This window comes from Rhinatrema bivittatum, chromosome 2, assembly GCF_901001135.1.
Source record: "Rhinatrema bivittatum chromosome 2, aRhiBiv1.1, whole genome shotgun sequence".
NCBI classification, from domain to species: domain Eukaryota; kingdom Metazoa; phylum Chordata; class Amphibia; order Gymnophiona; family Rhinatrematidae; genus Rhinatrema; species Rhinatrema bivittatum.
This window is the reverse complement of record NC_042616.1, coordinates 183,855,946-183,878,499: the sequence shown is the minus strand read 5'-3', so window position 1 is coordinate 183,878,499 and position 22,554 is coordinate 183,855,946. Positions and strand designations below refer to the sequence as shown.

Here is a 22,554-nt window from a genome sequence, read left to right as displayed (position 1 = left end):
TTTGGGAGCACTAGATCGAGTATCACATCCTCCCTTATGGGCTCTATTACCATTTTATTTAGCAGAGCCACTTAAAGGGCATCCACTGTTTCTTCATTTCTTTCCAGTTCCGCAGAAGGGATACTCCAGTCCACATCCAGCAGGTTAGGATCTTTGAGTAACATGTCTCCCTTTTTTTCTCACCTGTTGGATGTCTTCAATTACATCTCTGTGCAGCTCTTCTGTTTGAGTAAGTGTAATTTACATGAACAGGGACTTGATCCCTGGACTCTCAGATTAAAAGTCTGATGCTCTACAACTGAGCTATCCAGGCTATATTTGTGTAGAGCAATATCCTTTTATCAAGTATGCCTAGCATTTTAACAATTTTCTGTTTATAGCAGGTGAGCAGTACAGTCATTTTGCTAGATGGGATAAGGAATATGAAAGTTAGCTGTTGCAGATCTTGGAATTTCGACCTTATTACAATATATATCTATAGATATAAATGTTTTTTCATTTTGTTTTGTTATTATTGTGCTAAAAAACTGTCCTTAACCTATCTTACATATTCAAATAAGAGCATCAGAGTTTTATTTTCAGAACTGTTATCTCTAAAAGAATAGATGTGCTGAAAGTCTTATTAAATCCTAGCATACAGAGTAAAAGGAGGTTTTTTTCAATTAATTCAATTTGCTTATGCAGATTTAGTTCTGTGTGCATTTTTAATACAGCATTTTTAATATTATTTCTGCACTTCAAAGAGATTAAAACAGAAAAGCAAAATGCAATTACATTGACTACATCCTAACCCCTCTGTATAATATTCTACACCATTGGTACTGTATTGTAAAGAAGACGGGCATTCATAGGTTGAAATATAAATCATGAAAAATAATTTAAAACTTCCAGAGTTAGATTTTCAGACTTAAAAGAAGGATGATTAAATAGTAATAATGTGCTTTTGTAAGTTAGCCACTTTACTTGGGTCTGAAAAACAGACTGGCTGATTGAAGGACTTGACCTAATGATCTTCCTGCGTTCTCTTCAATCTCGTCTTGCATCCAGCCTCTACTTTTCCCCTTTTGTTCTCCATTTCTTAATTAAGGAAACATTTCTTTTCCTTCCACTTATGCAGATTTTTACTTTGCTGAAGAATGTTGAAATAAAAGTGTGGCAATGGTTGAAACACTGGGTCAGATGAGATCATGCTCTGCAGTATCAATGGCTGTCTAATATTATAGAGGTGGGTGGCAAGAGATGGCTTTAGTGAGCTCAGAGGAATCACAGATGCTATTGATGCAAATGTGTTTGAGTGCAGTAAGATTACTATTGCTAGCAAGGTTCTATAAAGCTTTGACCCTTAATCTCAAGTTTAACCAAAACTGCACTTGTGGAATCTGGGATATCAAAAGTGGAGTTAACTGGTTGCATTACCTACCAAATGAAAGCATTAGCAATTAAAGAAAATAATACTTTCATTCACAGAAATTGTTTTTTTGGGCTAATGTACAGACCACTCCTTATTTCGCTTGCCTAAATTGAGCTTCACATTAATTACATTACATTTCCAAAGTGTATGTGTGAATATACTTGAAACTCAAAGGGAAATACATTTCAGATTCATTTGCGAATAAGATAAATGAGATACTACATTAAAAAGTCTCCCTTTCTAAACTTAAATGGATACTTAATTATTTCAAATAATGTAGACAGGACTATAAAACAGAGTGGGAAACATTTATACTCAAAAAAACCATCATCTATCCTTATCACAGAAAGCAGATAAGTACCAAGAATGACAGCTAGTGTTAAAGTGTAACAGTGCATTTATTCACATATCAGGTGGGTGATTGTTTTAAAAGGATATTTTCATGGGTAAAGCAGGATATGGCTTTTAAAATTACCATCATTGAGGGCAATATTATAACAACACACATAAATTAGCTGTCAAATATGCACATAAGTTTGCTTAAAAATTGGCATAATTTATGTGCATAAGTTCTCTTTAAAAATTACCCAGGCAAAACTACATCTGCTATTTTGGTGCATATGATTTTACCAAAAGAATTTACACACATATGTATAAAAATCAAAAAAGTATGCATATAAGTCCTGACCTCACCCAAGAAGCCCTGCCCATCTAACCCCTGGAATCTTCTCACCTATATATGATAAAATATGTGCATAGAGTGTGAATGTGTATAATTGTAGGTGCATATCAGTCCCATAATTTTCTAACGTGCCATTTGATATTTCAAAATTTTAACTTTAATTATTGTTGCCTTGGGCACTGTCAAAATAGGCAGTTTTCATTAAAAATAGATGATGATGATAAAGAAGATGATCATGATTGTTGTGTTCTGTGGCCGTGGCAGCCCACGACTGCGGTCCCCTACCTTGCCTGCGGCAGTCCGCCGCCGCAGGAGCCCCGGGGGAGGGCACTGACTACGGGCCGTCACTCCGGCATGGCCCTCGGTGCTGCTCGCTGCAGGGGGAGCCATCCTGCTCCCCCCTCGCGGCATCCAGCAGCGTTTCTCCTCTGCGGGGGAAATCAAAGATGGCCGCTGCCATCATTAGGCGCGAGGCCGTGCCTCCTCCACATATTTAAAGGGACCTGATCCCTTTAACCAGCTTCACCTGTTCCTGATCAGCCTGAGCAGGGGAAGTATAAAGGGAAGCTTCCTCTGCTCATTCCCTGACTTGGCAACGTCCTCCAGCGCTGTCTAGGCTGCTTACTTCAGTGAGTTCCCTGTGCTTTGGATCTTTGTTCCTGTAACGTCTTGGTGTTCCTGGTTCCTGACTTCGGATTGGCTGACGGTGATTCTCTGGTGTGTGACTTCGGATTGGCAAGCGGTGATTCTCTGGTGTGACTTCGGACTGGCAAGTGGTGATCCCTCGGTGTGTGACTTCGGACTGGTAAGCGACGACCCTCTGGCACTTGACCTTGGACTCCTTCTGGACTACCGCCTCCAAGGGCCCGCCTAAGTCCCAGCAGTCCGGGTCCCTACGGGCTCCTCCCGGGGGGACCGCGGGCTTCCAGGGCGAAGCTCCAGTCAGCCCTTGCACCGATACCTTGACCTCTCAAAGGTCCACCTAAGTCCCAGCAGTCTGGGTCCCTACGGGCTCCTCCTGGGGGGATCGCAGACTTCCAATGGTGAAGACACAGATCCTTTTCTCGCCTCTTCATCTACCTCCGCAGTCGCCTCAGTCTCCAGTGCCGAGGGTCAGCTGGTCCCGTCTTCTGCTCTGCCTTGCCACCCGACGAGAGAACCTACGGATCTTCCGAAAGGTATTCCATCCTCCCGTCGGCCAAGGGTTCACAAGCCTGAGCATAACAATGATCATGATGATCACTTTATAATTAAAAGCAAAGTGGGACTCAGAACCCTGATGAAGCAAAACAATTGTGTTATAGGTTATGGCTAATCTATTGCTTTCAAAAAGTTTAATCAAAGTTTGCAAAAAAAAAATAAAGCTTACGAGAAGATTTTTAAAAAGGTGCCACATGGGGAAAACGAGGGTTATGCGTGCGGCTAAGCCTTGCACGCATTTTAGAAGGAGTTATGCGCAGAATTGCCTGGCCGAAGGAAAGGGGAGGTCCGGGAGTGGGGAGGGGAGGTCTGGGGGGTGGGGAGGGGAGGGGCTGGAGGCGGACGGTACAGCAGCCATTTGCCACTGTACTGGGGAAGGGACCAACGGCATGCAAGTTGCTAATGCTCCAACGGAGCAGTAAGCAATAAAATAAAATTACAAAAAGGTAGGAGATAGAGTTTAGGGGGTGGGGGGGAGAGGGGAAGGGGAAGGGAGGTTAATTGGAGCAGACTGGGAGGGAACTGGGGAAGGCCTGGATGCGTCGTCGTGTGGGAATTGCATAAATGCTTCCCCCCCTTGCACGTGCTGAATGCACATGCACGCAGCCCCCGGATTTCATAACATGTGCACACTGGCAAGCGCATGTTATAAAATCGGCACGTCCACCTTAGAAAATCTACTCCTTAATGTTTAAAACTAACTTGCTGATTTTTCAATTTCAGAAGCTTAAATAATCTGAAGTAATTTCACTCAAAATGATTTTGGCCCCCACAGAATTAATTTTGTTCACACTGCCAAGGATATATCCCAGCTGCAAGCCAGACAGTGTAATTGCTTTTCACTCCTCCTTATCCATGATAGTATCTATCATCTTCTTTCATTTTACTCCACCCGTCTGAGTAATTGAACATGCAAGATCCCACTTTTAATTCAGACGCACATTTATCGCTCAGCTATTAACGCCTCTTCATCTACCTCCGCAGTCGCCTCAGTCTCCAGTGCCGAGGGTCATGAAGTTATGAAGACCAACGCCGGTAAACTCGGCATCGGTTTTCATAACCAGCCATCTGCAGTAATGAAAACGGATACCGAGTTTATCGGTGGCCACTTTCATTACTTCTTTTACCTGCACTCAGCTATTAACGCCTGCTCTAGGCAGGTGGAGTGAATGAGTAATAGCCTCATTCACATGCATTTGCATGTGATGAGCGCTATTGCATTCACTCCACATCCGTCGTGGGTTAAATAGGTGCTAAACCCCCTATTGCATTTTGGGGTGGATTAGCACCTGTTTAACCCGCGTCGGAGTGCGGTTTATACAGTGCGCTCAGCTGGGAAACAGCACGGTCCTCCGGGGCGATATCATAAGCTATGCCAGTTTCAAAAAGAAAATAATGAATGAAGAGATAAAGTTAGAAAAGCAAATGAGGATATTGAAACACAAAGGGGCCGATGCAATATAAAGTGCGGAAAGTGGGCGCTGAAAAGTTTATCGGTGGCCATTTTCATTACTGGCAGACGGCCAGTTATGAAAACCGATGCCGAGTTTACCGACGTCGGTCTTCATAACCGACAGCCACGGTGGGTTCGCGTTAGCAAGGAGGTGCTAAGGTCGCTCAAGCGATCCTAGCACCTCCTTGCTAGCATGGCCCCCTAATTTATGTATTGCATGGCGCCCCCCTTGTGGGTGCCATGCGCACATTAGGAAAGCGGGAGCTGACTTTTCAGTGCCCACTTTCCAGGCTTTATATTGCATCGGCCCCTTTGTGTTTCAATATCCTCATTTGCTTTTCTAACTGTATCTCTTCATTCCATTGGTGGATCTGGGAGGACGGCAGCCATTTTAGAATCTGGGGCCTTGGCCTTCTCTTTATCTTTCTTCATAACTCGAGAAACCATGCAGAAAAATAGCATACCGTTGTTACAAGCAAGCTGTAACATATCATTAAGATCAGCTACTGTTGGACACATAGTAGAAGGTAGTCTTAAGAATAGAATTACTGGGCATATGACTTTTATTGGATAATGGAAAGGGAAGACATTCTTATTAATCTATTAGAATTGTTTGAAGATGTAAAACATGTAGATAAAGGGATCGGGTTGATATAGTATATTTACATTTTCATAAAGCAAAGTCCCTCATGACAGAGTCTTCAGGAAATTAAAAAGTCATGGGATAAGAGGCTATGTCTTCCTGCAGGATGGTGACTAAATAAAGATAAGAAACAGAGAGATGGATTAAATGGTCAGTTTTCCAAATAGAAATAGTTGAATAGTGGTAAACCCCAGGGTTCTGTACAAGGAATGGTGCTGTTTAATCTTATAAATAAAAATGTAAATGTTCGTTTGTTCAAAATCTTAAATCTCCGAAAGTTCTTCACCGATTGCTTTGAAATTTTGGCACAACATTGCATTCGAATACGTGCGTGTTTTTATATTCCTATATTATATAGATGTCACACCTGTGACAGGTAAAAACATGTTTTTTTTGAAAAACAGCGCCATCTGTTGAACATAAAAGCAACACACGCTATCTACAATATAAATGGGCTCTGACCGACGGACCGCAAATGTTCAGTAGAGAGCAGCTCTACCGTGCATGTGCGGACCATAGAGCTCTGTGCTACGTGCTGGGTGTCACAGAGGGGAAGAGGAAAGGGCAGACGAGTCGCCGCTCCAAGAAATGGCTCAGCCCATTCCTCCGCCGCTGGGGAAGGGGGGAGGGAGTAGGGACTGCTGGACAGTTACACACAGGAGGAGGAAAGGGTAGAAGAGACGCCGAGCCAGTCTGTCCACCGCCGGGGAAGGGGGGAGGGAGTTGGGACGGCCGGAGCAGAGCAAATGCAGAAACGTGCGCTTTCTCTTTTCTTTCTTTTCCATTTACCCAGACTGAGCCACAGCAACGCCGGCCAGAGCAGAGCTAATGCACATTGTGAAATTAAACTAGACTGAGCCACGGCAACGCGCTCCGAGAAACGGCTCAGCCCGTTCCTCCGCTGCTGGGGAAGGGAGAGGGAGTAGGGGCTGCCAGACAGTTACACACAGGAGGAGGAAAGGGTAGAAGAGTCACCGAGCCAGTCCGTCCACCACCGTGGAAGGGGGGGAGGGAGTTGGGATGGCCGGAGCAGAGCTAATGCGCATTGTGAAATTAAACCAGACTGAGCCACAGCAACGCATGGCCGGGTACAGCTAGTATTTATATAAATGTAATAAGGCATGATTTTGGTTCGTGCCATATTACAATTATTGCTCAAACTGGAAGCACTAAGGGCCGTATTTTAAAACATTTACGCGGATAGAGGGGGTTACGCATGCCGGGCCTGTTTTATAAAGGCCCGGCAACACGCGTAAAGCCCCAGGACACGTCTAAGTCCCGGGACTTTACAAAAGGGGCGGTCTGGGGGAGAGGAGGAGGCGGGGCCAGAGGCCGCCGGCACAGCAGCCATTTGCCACTGTGCCGGGGATCACATGCTGGCAGGCTGCTGGCACGCGCAACCTGCACCTGCCTGGAGGGAGGCTCAGAAGGTAAAATATAATTTTGGGGGAGGGGGGGTTTAGGATAGGGCTAGGGGGAGATAGGTTAGGGGAAGGGATGGGAAAGTTAGTTTAGGGGGAAGGGAAGTTATAAAATCGGGTAGCGTGCACACATGTTCGCCCATGTGTATGTTTTAAAATTTACCCCTAAATATCTAAATACCTATGAACATACTTGTATAGTTGTGCAGCCTCCTGAAGTTACTTCAGGGCCTGACCTGAAGTAACTTGCACACACCGGCAGCTGGCCAGTGCATTAGGCTCCGGAACAGCGAAGAATGTCGCTGTCCCGGCCCGCCTTGCTCAGCCCACCTGACTACCCCCTTTTAAGGCCCCAGCACTAACAAGTGCCCTGGGGTTTACATGCGTGGCCGGACCCATTTGAAAATTGGTCCAGCACGTGTAAGGCCCGGCCACATGTGTAAATCCAGGATTTACGCGCACCAGGGTTTTAAAATTCGGCTTTAAGATTATATTAAGCACTCCTGGGGGGTTGGGGGCAGGATCCACATTCTTTTCCACAATTGAAAGAACCTTTAGCCTACTTAAAACACACTTCTGCTGTCTGGACAGATCTAGGGGATGCCTTTTCTGCAACTCCCCTAAGGTCTGTAAAATCTGTCTAGCCTCCTGCATGCTCCTTAATCTGGCCAAAACCAGAGGGATGCCAACTCCAGAGGGACTAGAAGATTATCTAAATAAAAAGGAAGTGGAGGCACATGACCTGAGTCAGGAGGAATTGCAAGAGATACATCACCAGACTTAACATCAGGCAATATAGGAAGGGAACACGCTGATAACAATGATATTTTAGATGGTGAAGATGCAGTTATTTACAGGTCGATACAGTAACGTTCAGTTAAAGATTCCCCGTCTGTAACGTGCTGGGAGCGCACAATACAGACGAGTAAGGCGGTCCAGCAATACAGTCTCCAGTTTCACGCGTCCTTAGCGCTTCCTAAAATAAACACATAACCCTTTCCGCACCCAGCATGTAAATGAACGAAAAAGCTGTATAATGAAGGAATTAGCTATTCCCCTCCGATACTGTAACGGGCGCTGATATTATCTCCTCAGTAACCCGCTGTTCTGCCGCGGCCCTAATGTGCTAGTTTACCGCCTCCCCCTAGTAGGAGTTAGTGTAGTGTAGTGTAGTGTAAAAACATTGCTTACCTGCCCTGGTCCCCGGTCCAGCCGTCCGGTGTAGCCCCAGTCCGGTCTCCTGCAGCCCCGTCCAGTCCCCTCCTCCCGAAGCAAAAAAAAAAAAAAAAACCGAAAAAGTAGCAAGGCTCGGGCCTGCTACGGTAGTCCCTTCTCCCTTCCTCCCGATTTCGCAGGTAAGCGGCAGCGGCAGCGGGGGGGGGGGGGGCAGCAGGATCCGGGGGCAGCAGCGGCAGCGGGGGGGCAGCGGGATCCGGGGGCAGCAGCGGCAGCGGGGGGGCAGCAAAGAAGCAAAAAAAGCGGCATCCGGGATCCGGGGGCAGCAGCGAAATGGATGCCCGTGCGATTTTGGCGCTCATGCCATGAGCGCCAAAATCGCACGGCCATTCATCCAGGCAGAGGGAACCGGTGGCGAAAACGGGCCACGGTTCCCTCTGCCTGGATGAATGCACGGCCCCCGCCGGAATGAATTCCCGTGCGATTTTGGCGCTCATGCCATCCAGGCAGCGGCGCCCACCCATCCAGGCAGCGGCGGGAACCGGACACGCGCCCACCCGCCCCCCGGGATCTGAAGCCATCAGCAGGATCGTAGCTCCCCCCGACGAAGACGAAGATGGCCGCCTGCACGGGGGAAAGCGTGCAATTGGCCGCTGAAGACGCCAAACATCGTGACGTCACGTCTTCAGCGGCCAATTGCACGCTTTCCCGTGCAGGCGGCCATCTTCATCTTCATCGGGAGGAGCTACGATCTTGTTCCTGATGGCTTCAGAAAAGTAAGTTACTTTTGCGACTTATTTTTGGGATCTTGACAGATCCCAAAAGTAAGTCGCTTTTGGAAAAAAACAAAATTGTCGCTTTTTGAAAAAAAAAACAAAATTGCTTTTGTTTTTGTTTTTTCTTCTCTGCCGCCGCTGCTGCCGCCTACCCGCCCGATCGAACACGTGCCCACCCGCCCGATCGAACACGCGCCTTTGGTTTTTTTTTTTGCTTCGCCGCTGTGTCCCACCTCCTCCCGGAGCAAGGCTGCTTTCGCGCCCTGCTCCGGGAGGAGGAGAGACACAGCAAGAAGTAAGTCGCTTCGCCGCTTCCCTCCTCCCGGTGCCTGTCATTCCAAATGTCATTTGAAATGACATTTGAAATGACAGGTACCAGCGCACCCAGGTTACTGTATAGGCGCTGTATTAAGCGCCTATACAGTAAAATGGGTTACGCGGGCATAACCCTTCCCTATCGCTTCACAGCCGCGGCATGCATTTGCATGCAATTAGAAGAGAGTATCGGGGACTTAGTGAAGAGAACTGTGCGTGCGGGGAGGAAGGGTGCGCCTGACACTGCCGCACTGTTTCTACCGCGGCCTTACTGTATCGACCTGTTAGAGTGTACAAAGAACAATTAGAAAGTGAAGGTGCATTTATTTACATGGAGTACTGAATGCGATACTGAATAAATTCAAATATTTCTGGGCTTCTGTGGCTTGCCTCTTTGTCAGTGTGGGGGAAGTTCTGTTGCCTTGGCCTGCTCAAGTCTTGTGCCACTCTGCAGAAGGGTTTTAACACAGCTTATGCTATCCTCAGAGGGCCCAGGACCTTTGAGTAGTGGCTCATCAAGATAACTGCTGAAGGGGTCAGAAGGGCTATGATAATGCTGTAAGGATGGGCCACCAGCAGTGGTGGGCCTATCCTGCCACCTGTGGCTACAGAGAGGGGAAAGCATCTCTATCTGGTGGTAGTGGTTGAAGTGATGATGGTGGTGATGCTACTGGCTGCCTCACTGCCGCAGGTGCTGTTGCTTTTTGAAGAAGAACCATCTGCTTGTCACCTTCTTCCTCTTCCTTCTCTTCGTCCTCCTGCTCATCTTTTTCCTCCGACGATGACGAGCTGGTGTTAACTATGAAGAAAGCACAAAATATGTGTCATTATATCTCATCATATACAGGTCGATACAGTAAGGCCGCGGTAGAAACAGTGCGGCAGTGTCAGGCGCACCCTTCCTCCCCGCACGCACAGTTCTCTTCACTAAGTCCCCGATACTCTCTTCTAATTGCATGCAAATGCATGCCACGGCTGTGAAGCGTTAGGGAAGGGTTATGCCCGCGCAACCCATTTTACTGTATAGGCGCTTAATACAGCACCTATACAGTAACCTGGGTGCTCATGGCATGAGCGCCAAAATTGCACGGGCATTCATTCCGGCGGGGACCGTGCATTCATCCAGGCAGAGGGAACCGTGGCCCGTTTTCGCCACCGGTTCCCTCTGCCTGGATGAATGGCCGTGCGATTTTGGCGCTCATGGCATGAGCGCCAAAATCGCACGGGCATCCATTCCGCTGCTGCCCCCGGATCCCGGATGCCGCTTTTTTTTGCTTCTTTGCTGCCCCCCCCCCCCGCTACCGCTGCTGCCCCCGGATCCCGCTGCCCCCCCCCCCCCCCCCCCCCCCCGCTGCCGCTGCCGCTTACCCGTGAAATCGGGAGGAAGGGAGAAGGGACTACCGTAGCAGGCCCGAGCCTTGCTACTTTTTCGGGTTTTTTTTTTTTTTGCTTCGGGAGGAGGGGACCGGACGGGGCTGCAGGAGACCGGACTGGGGCTACACCGGACGGCTGGACCGGGGACCAGGGCAGGTAAGCAATGTTTTTTACACTACACTACACTACACTAACTCCTACTAGGGGGAGGCGGTAAACTAGCACGTTAGGGCCGCGGCAGAACAGCGGGTTACTGAGGAGATAATATCAGCGCCCGTTACAGTATCGGAGGGGAATAGCTAATTCCTTCATTATACAGCTTTTTCGTTCATTTACATGCTGGGTGCGGAAAGGGTTATGTGTTTATTTTAGGAAGCGCTAAGGACGCGTGAAACTGGAGACTGTATTGCTGGACCGCCTTACTCGTCTGTATTGTGCGCTCCCAGCACGTTACAGACGGGGAATCTTTAACTGAACGTTACTGTATCGACCTGACAGTGTGTTGTGTATTATCAACTGACATTAGTGGGAGAAGTGGAGGCAATGGTAAATGTCCTAGTGATTGGACAACCATGTCCTAGATAAGGTGGCAAAGCCAGAGAAAGTTCCCCTGTGATACATTATATTGTCTAAAGCTGTATTATAAAACATGACGGCTAGCTAGTGTTATGGGCTCACTAGTAAGCTCAGTGTCTGGGTGGCTTATGTTGAGGTGTGCTTTAGATAGCAAGACTTGTAGGGTGGGAATGCTGCCACTACTCTATGGGTGTTTGTTGAATAATAGGGTAAACATTTTACAACTAACAGGCAGATTTTAAATGCCCAACGCGTGTAAATCCCGGGGTCTACAAGCGTGGCTGAGCCATACACACGCCGGGCGAATTTTCAAACAGGCCCGGCCGTGCACGTAAACCCTGGTATGCGAATAAGTGCCGGGCCCAGAGAAAGGGGCGGTCCAGGAGGCGGGGAGGGGCAGGGCTGGAGGCGGCCAGTGTGCGCAAATTGCTTCTGCTCCAGAGTAGCAGCAACTTACAAAATAAAAGAAAAAAAGGGAAGGTAGGTTAGATTTAGGGGGTGTGGAGGGGAGGGGAAGGGGAAGGGAGGTTAGGTAAGGGATAGGGAACTGGGGAAGGCTGGGATGTGTCGCTGCATGAAAATTGGATAAGTCCCTCCCCCCCCCCGAGTGCCAGTGTGCCTATGTTATAACATCAGTCAGTCTTTGGAAGCTTTGGTCAGTCTTTGGAAGCTATGCTGGCAGGTGTCAACGCTAGAAGTGCACCGCACAGACTATTGCCGTTTCAAATGTAATATGACTGATCAAGAAGACGCTGAAAGCATATAGAAGGTTCGGTTACACCTGAAGGTCCCTGAGGAAGGAGTGACATACTCCGAAACACCAAGGTGTCGGAGACTACACTTCAGGATTATTTGCCACCTTTTCCTGCGTTCAACGAAGAAAAAGATAAGTGCACACACTAGCGATTTCAATTACACAGTGATTGTGCCATATCTTTAGCGCCGGTAGGCGCATACATAAGTGTTTAAGCAACCTATGCAACCCATGATTATATCAGCCCAGAATATTATAGGCTTCACCAAATAAGCCACAAATTAACTGAGGCTATTTATGAAGGTTGCGAAACACACTTTAATAAGAGTTCCTTTTTCCAGCTGAATATCTTTATTGTGATTATGTTATAACATTGGCACGTCCATGTGTGCGCACAGGGAAGCATGAACACATGGATACGCGCACGAACTTTATAAATTCTACCACTATGGTGTTACAGCATGGGAGTCGATTATTGGAACAAGAAACAAATTGAGTTCCTTAGAGAAGGACATACAAGATATTAAAGTTTTAAATAGCACTCTGATTAAGGAACGTTCCAGATGTCTAGAATATTCGAGCCTAGATTTTCAACGCCCTGGGTGCATAAAATCTGAGCTTTATATGCATAACTGGGTCATGCGCGTGCTGAGCCAATTTTCAAAGGGGCTCAGCCCATGCGAGTAAAGCCTGGCGCGCGCAACTTACTTCAGCTCAGGAGCCAAAGTAAGTAGTGAAACAACAAAAAAAAAAGCAAGAAAAAGGTAGGGTTTAGGGGGTGGGGAGTAGAGAGAAAGGGGAAGGGAGTTTAGGTAGGGGGTAGGAAAGTTCCCTCCCATTCCCTCCTTAATGGGAGCGGATTGGGATGGAATTGTGGAAGACCAGAATGCGTCACCACACAGAAATACAGAAGTCTGTCCCCCCCTTGCGCACGCTACCCACACATAAAATCATGGATTATAAAATCTGGTGCGCATCTGCGTGCAGCCCAGGGATTTTCTACCATATGCGTGCTGTCACGCACGGTAGAAAATCTGCGCATCCATGTGCATGCGTCGGGAAGCGCGCACACATGGACGCACGCACAAAGTGTTAAATCTACCCCTTGGAGAACAATTCCGGCAACTCGATATTTGTATTCATACTTTTCATAAAGTTATTGGAGAGCAATCATTGTTGATTTTAAGAAAGTAATTTTTTGAGATTTTACACTGCAAGGCCAATTCATTTCCATTAGTTAATAAGGTGTATTTTTTTTACTATTTCTTCTCGTAATGTATCTGCGACAAATCAGTCTTCTCATTCCTCACCATTTAATTTGACTAATTACCTAGAACATTCTGGTCCTGAAATTTTAGAGAGGGGAGCTACGTTGATTTCTTTTCTGTCTAAGGCTGACCTGAGTAAGATGATACAACTTTATTTCAGAAATTTAAATTCTCCTTTCTATGATCAAACAGTTAGAATATTTCCTGATTTATCCAGAATTACACAAGAGGCTTAAAGTTTTTCTTTCTCTTAGACAAGCTACATTATCTTTATCTTTAGATACAAAATTTGTGTTAAGATATCCTTGTAAATGTGCTATTAGATTTAATAAAAATTGTTATTTTATTTTATTTTTTTTGCTCCAGAACATCTTGTCTTTCTTGGATTCCAAAAGATTAATATCATCTTCTATTTCTAATATGAATCAGTGAGGTGTTTTGTATATTAAGATGAGAACATGCAATGCAATTTCCTTTGTTCTCCTATTATTTTTTTCCATTTTCTTTATTTTATTCTTTATTGATTTGCTATCTTGTATAGTTTCTAGAGATGTGCAAAGCCCGAACCTTTTGGTTTGGGCTTCGTTTTCAGCCAGCCACAGGAAATTTAATATTTCCCGCGGTTCGGGCCTTTGAAATTCGGGGGTTAGTTCGCACTAATGGGGAGTTAGTGCGCATTAAGGGGGAGTTAGCGCACACTAACTCCCGTTAATGTGCACTAACCCAAAAACCGAATTTTCCTGAAATTTCGAGACAATTTGGTTTGGTTTTTGGGTTCCACGAACCAGGACAAATTAGGCAATTTCATTGAAATTGCCTAATTCATCCTAAATGATTGCACATTCCTAGTTTCTATATATCTCCTATATAAAGAGTGTTTCGTTTTGAATAATTTTTGAAAATGTACTAAATAAATAAATAAATAGAAGATACACATTTTATAACTGTGCATGTGTTTGCACGCAGATTATAAAATACTTGCATAGATGCACATGAGTCCATTTATGCATGTATATGGACTTACACACACAGTTTTGAAAGTTATCCTCCCTGGATGGTCAAATTTACCTTTAAAAAGTGACCAACAATCCTAAATTACACCCGTTCTCTGAAATGACTGTTAAGGTTTGCTGCTCGGAGTTAGCAATCTGTTATGAGTTAGACTGCGGAGTTAGCAAACTGTTAGGGTTGCTCCTCCGTAGGGGAGGAGTTAGCAGTCTGTTAGGAATCTCCGTGAGGAGTTAGCAATCCTGTTGAGCTTTGCTCCCCCAGAGGGGAGGAGCTAGCAATCTGTTAGTGACTCTGCTAGGGTTAGCAGTCTGTTGGCAAACTGTTATAGAGTTGCTCCCCAGAGGGGAGAGGTCAGCAACCAAATAAGATCTGTTCTTCCAGAGGAGAGGAGTTAGTATCTGATATGGATCTCCACACAGAGTGGCAACCTGATATATGAGAGTTCACCTGAAGGGAGGTGTTGGCCATCTGTATGGTTCCTGCTAAGAAGTAGCAATTGGTTATCATACAGTTCCTGAGGAAGGAGGTGTTAGCAACAGTTGAGGGTTAGACTGTAAGGTAGCAGTTTGTTGTACTCAGCTCTTGAAGTGTGAGAGATGAGCACTCTAATGTAGAATGGTGAATCCTTGGGCCGATGCCAGATGACAGTGCCCCCCGGAGGATATCATGAGAGGGACCACCGACTAGGCTGGAGTATGGAGACAGACACAGATAGTTCTTTATTAGACAGGTAGTAGAACCACCAGAGGTGGCAGTAGTGAGCTGATGTGCCCGGCAGGGCTGAAGTCCTTCAGATCCTGGAACTTCTATCTCCAGGTTAGCTGAGCTGTAGAGAGAGACTATAGGTAGTGAGTAGACAGGGTATGCTGGATACATAACCAGAAGTAGATGATACACTCACATAGATTAATCAGAAGGCTCAGTAGCTAGAGAGAGTTAGGCCTTCGAGGAGTGAGTACCTGGTTCCAGGGACAGTTCTGAGAGAGCGATGGTAACTCATAGTTATCTATCTCTATAATGGTTTCTTAGGCAATAGAGAATAGTAGTATATTCAGGAACAGGAGCCTCTAGCCAAGTACTGGTTCCTATATGCAAACTGAAATAAGAACTCACAATATCTGTATATGAAATAGCTACTGAAATAGAAGAGAGTCTTCGGAGGGTTTTAGGAGCATGGACCCTCGAGGAGCGAGTACCGGTTTCTATCTGCGATCGGTAATAATAACTCACAATCTTCGTTCCTGCGATAGCATCTTAGACAGAAGAGAATCTTCAGAGTTCTAGGAACATGGGCCCTCGAGGAGCGAGTACCGGTTCCTATCTGCAACTGGAATAGAAACTCACAATGTTCACGTCTGCGATCGCTTCCAGGCAATAGGGAGTCTTCTGAGCATTCATGGACATAGGCCCTCAAGGAGTGAGTACCGGATCTCATCTTAGCAATCTGAAAACAAGAAGAGAGAGCGGGGCCCCCAAGGAGCGGGTACCCTGGTAAGTTCGAAGAGGCAGAGCAGCGGAAAATGAAGCGAGTCGAGATGATCCCCGCAATCAATCCCTAGCTAACTCAATTCGTAAGCGTAAGCAAAGACCTTTTATGTTGGAAGCGGATGACGTCACTACAGGGGAACGCCCCCGAGGTTCGTGCCCTTGCTGGTACAAACTTCGGAGCGCGCACGCGCATCCTACGTCTTCATGAACATGAACATGGTGGATCCGCAGCATCAGGCCAGCCCGGGGACTCCAGGAAGAAATGGCGAGGAGAAGCCACAGCAGCATCTGTCCATCAGACCCGAAGGGAGTCGCCTCAGAGGTAGAGAGGGTGGAGCGGGGGCAAGAGCAGGCACGAACGCAACAATGGCATACTTCATTTCTACATCTCTTCCCCTCTAAACACTTATCCCTGGTGGTAGGCTATGTGGCAATTATGTCACCTGAGGTCCTTCCATGCCTCCCTCATGGTACACAGATTCCTCTTTCCCGTTCGTGCAACCCTTGGTGCTACCTTTTTTCATTTTTTTTCTTTTTAACTTCTATGTTTCTTCCACTTTTGTTTACCTTTCTCTTTTTTCATAGTTGTTATCCCTTGTTAACAATTTTCATTGTTATTAATGTTAAATGTATTTGACAAAGGTAACTTTTTTCCTGCATCTCCTGTTTTAATGTAAACCGGTATGATTTGTATATTATACAAGAATGTCGGTATATAAAAATTATAAATAAATAAATAAATAGATGTGGAAGAGTTCACTCTCCCGCTCTGTAAGCAGGAGGTTGACTGTCCTAATGTCTCCACCTATAAAGTTGAAATGCTGATCTGGGGCATTTTGCCAATGTTCCTGAATCAGCCACCCATGCAAAAGTACATTCATGCAAAAGTATGGGAATACTTTTATGCATATACAAGAGTATGTGCAAAATTTGGGGAGCGTCAATATGTATATTTTAGACCTTGAACAGATGACACTGAGCAGGTTTGAAAATACTGAGTTAAATCTCTGCAGACCCCCATATGTGTGGAAATGAGGCCCCCACAGAAATCTTTGAAAGTTGGACACCCTAAAAGTCAATTCTTTCAACAATACTGTATATATAAATTAGCAGGTGGAAGGCCATGCAGATAGTTTTGGTAGAGTAATTTTGAAAATTAGTGCAACGTCTGTGTGTAACAGCCTGTACATTTCTGTGGGCTCTTACAAAATTACCATTCCTGTGTCTGATAGCATGTACAGTACCAAATGCTAAATGTTCTTACTAAGCTGAACTGTTTAATTTAAAAAATATATATGAGTTTCAGGTCAATGAAATGTGACATTGGCAGCTCTAGAAATAAACTGCTTCTATGAAACAAGATCAGAGCACAGCAGATGGACATAAACTGTGTTTCAACAAAGCTGCACAGCTTGTACCTGCAGGGACATAGCCTAGGAATTTAAAATTGATGCTATCAGACAGGTTTGTACCAAAATGTATAAAAAAGAAATAGTCTGGCTGAACAGTTTAGTGCATGAGTAACTATATTAAGAGGTTAAAATATAACTTTGGTCTTTTCAGCTTCGAAAACAATGATATTTTTATATATATTCACATGCCTCCAACCCTTTGTTGCTTCAGCACCCATGCTGAACCCATGTATAAAGTTATGCTCCATTTTTTACTTGTTAGCTTTACATAGGATGTCGCCCTTGCTTGCCAGTTTTGGCTACTTTTCCTTTTGTTTCTGTAGTCCCATCCCCTGTACCTGTTTGATGTAATTTCCACCTTCAGTTGCAATGTAAACCGGTATGATGTAACTACGAATTAAAATATGTTAATTAAATAAATAAATAAATAAATAAATAAATAAAATTGGCAAGATAGATGGTGCAAACATAAGGAATGATTCTTACATAAAATCCAGGAGAAATAAGAGGTAAACATGGTCATAAGATTTACATACACACATCAATGTGCCACAATTTATAATTACATAAACAAGACCTCAGTAGCATGGAATTTGACACAAAATTATTAACTCCTCAATCATATCAGCAGTAGAAACTATGGTTACGTTTTTGCATATAAACTTTATGAAGAGTAAATGAAGACGTCGATGGACATATGTTCCTTAGCTCAAGACTGATGTACTAACCCATGATATTTTCTGCTAGGATAGGAGCCTGTTTCTGTCAAAGTTTGATATGGATGCAAAGGAGCAAGGATCTCATTTTACATGCGTTGCAATGACCGGGAAATTCATACATTGTTGGCCATGGCAATGTAAGATAGCAGCCCCCTGATCTCAGGGCTACCTTGGTTTTAAAGGGCCGCATGGCCCAATCAAAGCCTCCAGACTCCATGTTTCAAATCTCTGGTGGGCTGTGGTGCAAGTACTGACCTCTCCCCCACCCCCATGGGACCCTCCTGCCCCACATTCCCTGATTGCACCCTTTCCTCCCCTCCCCACCCCCTTCCAAACTTTATAGTTGTGGGTTTCTTCCATGAAACCAGTGTGGGAAAAGCAGGAGGGAACAGTGCCTGCTCCCAAGAAGAACCCCACAATTATGATCCTTCAGAGATTTGGCACCGGGGGGGGGGGGGGGGGGGGGTAGTTGGGGCTGTCACAGTGCTGTGCATCCCCTTTAAACCAGGGTAAAAAAAAACGTGCAGGTGAACCTTAGCTTCCAGGACAGCTGAAAAAGATAACTTTACTTCAAAAAAGGTGTAGCTATCGTTTTTCTGAAAATGGGCCTGCAAAGTCTTTTCTGCATGCTGATTTAGCAGAATTATTCAAATTAATGATGTTTTGAATGATTTGGTACTGCAGCAGATCATTAATGTGGACTATGAACTATATGGATTGTGAAGGAGACTTTTTCAAAAATCACTTGCAAAGGTGGGCTTCATATGTAAAAACACCCAAATGCAGGAATTTCAAAATGTATATGTTTTTGTGGGTGTTTTGTGCATTTTGTATGTAAAGTCCAGTTTTGGGAAGTGACTTTGCACCCTAATATATCAGTCTCCTAATGTTTATAGGGAAAGAAACCTCCTATCTAATTATATCTAAGCCTATATCTCTCTAGTAGTCAGCACTGCTCCTCATCCTCCTATGTAGCAGAAACCCAGTAATAACTCACAGCACATAGTAGTGTCAAATATCCAAACTAATTTAGGCCTGGATTCATCAATCATCGCTGAATGATGAATCCAGCGAAAACGGGGGGGCAGGGGGCAGGCCTGCGGAAGCCAGCAGCCTTTGCCGGCTGCTGGCTTCCGCACCGAATAGCGCCACCGTGAAAGGTGGTGCTATTTGGCGAGCTACTGCCGACGATAACGTTGGTGTCGTTATCGCCAGCAGCGAAGACACCGCCCCCTCCCCGCCCCGACTCCTCCCCTCCCCCTAATTTGCATGCTATTGCATGCGAAAAGGGCCTTTGATAAATGACCCTATTAAGAAGGTAAAATAGTTAAATTTCAACTGATATACCTTTTTCAATGTATTTACTTCATATACTTAAAAACTGGAATCTAATTTTTGCAAGACAGCTAAAGATATTTTTACTGAACTATTCAGTCAGAACTCAATGAATCTCAGTGACAGTTTTTAGGGGGAAAAAAGTAATTTTTCTGATTTAAGTAGGAAACGAGTTCAGATAATTAACTGGATAATTGGTGCTCGGTTAATTGACTTACTGTAATTGAATTATTTTAGAGTCTACTGGATATATCTTTGGAAGATCAGAATTAGGGGAAGAGTAATCAAGATAGTGTTGAGTATTGACAATATAGGAACAATTGGTGCAGGATTTGATGGCAGTCACCCTTCATTTCAGATTGGATCACTAAGTTAATGATCATGTAAGGTGAATCAAATAATCTAAGACATTTTGAATTCTGGGCCACAATAAACTTAAGCTCATTTTCTTCTTCTAATTCCCAACATAAACTTTTAAAGAAAAGGTATTCCCTATTTACAAATGATCCTGCTCTTACTGTTCAACATCCTTAAAAGATAATGTTTATTAACTTTCTTTACAGCAATTATTCATTTATCTATTACCAGAGCACGTATGTTGTCTTCCGTATTTGCTGACATTCAATATACAAATGACAAGTCGCTGGGCAGCCCATCATTTCCACAGAGCCCTTTCAAGTTATATTCTCCAAATGAAGCAAAGTCTCCAGAGTTCAGCATTAGCATTTACCTAGCTATTTTACAGTTTACTTGGGGTCCAATAAAGGAAGATTGCAAATTTCCAGCTCATTACTTCATATGCTGAACGTTAGAACACATATTTTCTATTTTTATTCTGTTTATCAACTTCAGTGCCTAATTTATAGACCCAGCACAAGCCATAAGCTGGTCTTCTATGATGTTGTTCACCAGTTCTGCGGTTTTCTTTTTTTTTTTTTAGGCACAATGGCGAATTGTGTTGTGCTTTAGATGTTCCTTCAAACATTTCCCCATTATCACTGCAAATTTTTTCACACATTTAAGTTATTTGTTCTTATCCTAATTTTATAAGATGAAAACTGCTGACACATTTTCTGGTAAAAGTATGTTTGGGGATTACATGCTTTTACCTGGGCAAAAAGTTAGTAGGCTCGAGTGTGTGGTTAGTTCAGGGGGAGAAAACAATGCATGTAACTGAGATTTTCAAATCTATACATGTTAGAGTCCATATTGAGTAAGCCTGTGACCAACAAAGTTATCACCTGGATAATTGTAGCTGAATATTCAATGGAACAAATCTTCTGCTGAATTTGCTTGTCAAGTTACCAGTAAAGAAGTTATTGTGATAACTTTGATGCTCTCTGGCACACCCAATATTTAAAAAAAAACAAAAACAACCCAAAAACCCTTGTAAGTCAGCAGCAGTTAGATCCTACCCCCCCCCCCCCCCCCCAACACACACACACACACACACACTCCAAATATAAAGAAAATTGTTGGGGCCTGAGTAACACAATCCTCCTATTCCTACTTAAAAACATGAAGGTCACCCCTTCCCCATCTTCACATCTTCCATTACCTCTACAGGGAAGAGAAACCTCTTACCTCTGCCCCATGATGTGAAAGTGTTATGCTGGAGGGGAGAGTGCCCACTGCCCAGCCCTCACAGCATTCCCCTTACAGCCCGTGCCTTTGAACATGCTGGGCCAAAGGCACACTGTCCCCATCCTCCTCCCTCCCACCAGAAGCCAGAATCTTGTGCAGCTTTAAAACCCCTTCCCACCTGCCCAAATTGAAAGTTATTGGCGCACACCCCTCTCCTGATCCCTATCTCCATCTCACAAGAAGTCCCCCCTGAGAGGAAGCCACAGTCTGAGGACACAAGCTTCTTCCTCCTTGCTATGTGTCCCATGTTGTTCTACCAATAACGCTGTTAGTGCACACAGAGCAATGTTAGATGCTGGGAAAACTATAAGCCGTCATCTTCCCAGCCTCTAGCGTTGCTTTGACAGCAACACCGATCGCCTACACTAACAGCATTGCTGTCAAAGTGACGTGGGACACTTAACTGGGAGGACAAAGCTTGTGTCCTCTTGACTAAGCTTTGGTTTCTTTTAGGTGGAACTTGTTGGGAAGGAGGAAGGGAAATTGGGGTGGGTTCTGCCATGATTTTCACTTCAATGGTGGGAGGGTGTATCGGTGCTACACAAGATTCTGGCTTTTGATAGAAGGGAAGGGTATGCGGGGAGATGAAGGGCCTCAGACTCAACATGTCTAAAAGCATGAGGAGCAAGTGGGGATGCTAGGGTGGCTGGCAGCTCCCCCTCGGCATAACACTTTTATATCACGGATCACTAAGGATAATGGAAGGCAATGGAGACTGTGAGGGAGGTAGGTGGAGATGGTACCCCACACTTTTAAGCAGAGAAAGAATCCACTTTGAAAATTTGAGGTGTGAGTAGAACACTCTGCGGCACACACACACACACACATCACACATCACACATGAGTTACATGGGAAGTGTCCTACTTGTTCTCCATCTTTCTTACTTCTGTCCCTAAAATATGACTGCACAACTTGATCCTTGATGTTAGTCCCTCTTTTAAAGGCTATCCGAGGTAGTTGTTCAAACACTGTGTGCACCTGTAAAATGTTCCAATGACGCCTAATACTCTGTACCACCTCATTCACTCCCGTAGAAAATGGTAATACACGTGTGATGTGTTCAGTAGCGTGTTCCAACATTAATTTACCTTTAAATAAATTGAAACATTATACACCGATAAAAAGAACAACTTGCATGTCAAAAAATATAGTCTATGTAATTTGGTGCCCTTGTGGGCTGCTATATGTAGGGAAGACCACTAGGCTACTGAAGACGTGCTTAATTGAACATAAAAGCGCTTTGAAATGTATTAAGTTGGACGCACCACTAGTACAGCACTGTATAGATCAAGCTCATCCCTTTGAGAGTTTGTGCTGTACTGTCCTGGAGAGTGTGGACCAGGATGAACGAGGAAGGAATCTAAATTTACGCTTCTTACAGCGTGAGCAGAAATGGATCTTTAAGTTACACACGGTAGCCCCGGAGGGGTTAAACAAGGAAGTTGACTGGTCCGTGTACATGTAGGTGGGAGTTGATTGGATACTTTCATCCAGGACAGGCATATATTTTTGACTTCCAGTGAGAGCAAAGGTAAACGTCTGAGCGCCATCTTTTTACCTGAGAGAAATGCTGTAAGAAGCTGGGTCTAGCTAAAACGTAAGTTCCACTGCAATGGTCAGTTAAGTAGTTAATTTAATAAAATAAGGAATTAAAAAATAAAAAAAAAAAATTTTGTAGAAATTCTGTAGAGTGCCCCTGAAGCAGGCGTGAGTTTCATGCCGAAACATTGCCAATGTCGGGCGGGCAATAAACAAGCAACAGCGAAAATGGTGACAGCAGAAAAGATAAGTCATAGAATGTGACATTAAGGGGTATATTACAGATGAAAAGAGTAACAGTTGTTTGTGATTAATAGCAAGTTGAGGTATGGCATTTTAAAAGGGTGTGTGAAACG

General features: G+C 44.7%; 1 non-coding gene across 1 annotated transcript; it reads right to left on the bottom strand.

Moving 5' to 3' along the window:
• Positions 1–241: 241 nt before the first annotated feature.
• On the bottom strand, positions 242–313 carry TRNAK-UUU. Its single transcript has one exon. It is a non-coding gene; the product is annotated as a tRNA-Lys (tRNA).
• Between the last annotated feature and the right edge of the window lie 22,241 nt (positions 314–22,554).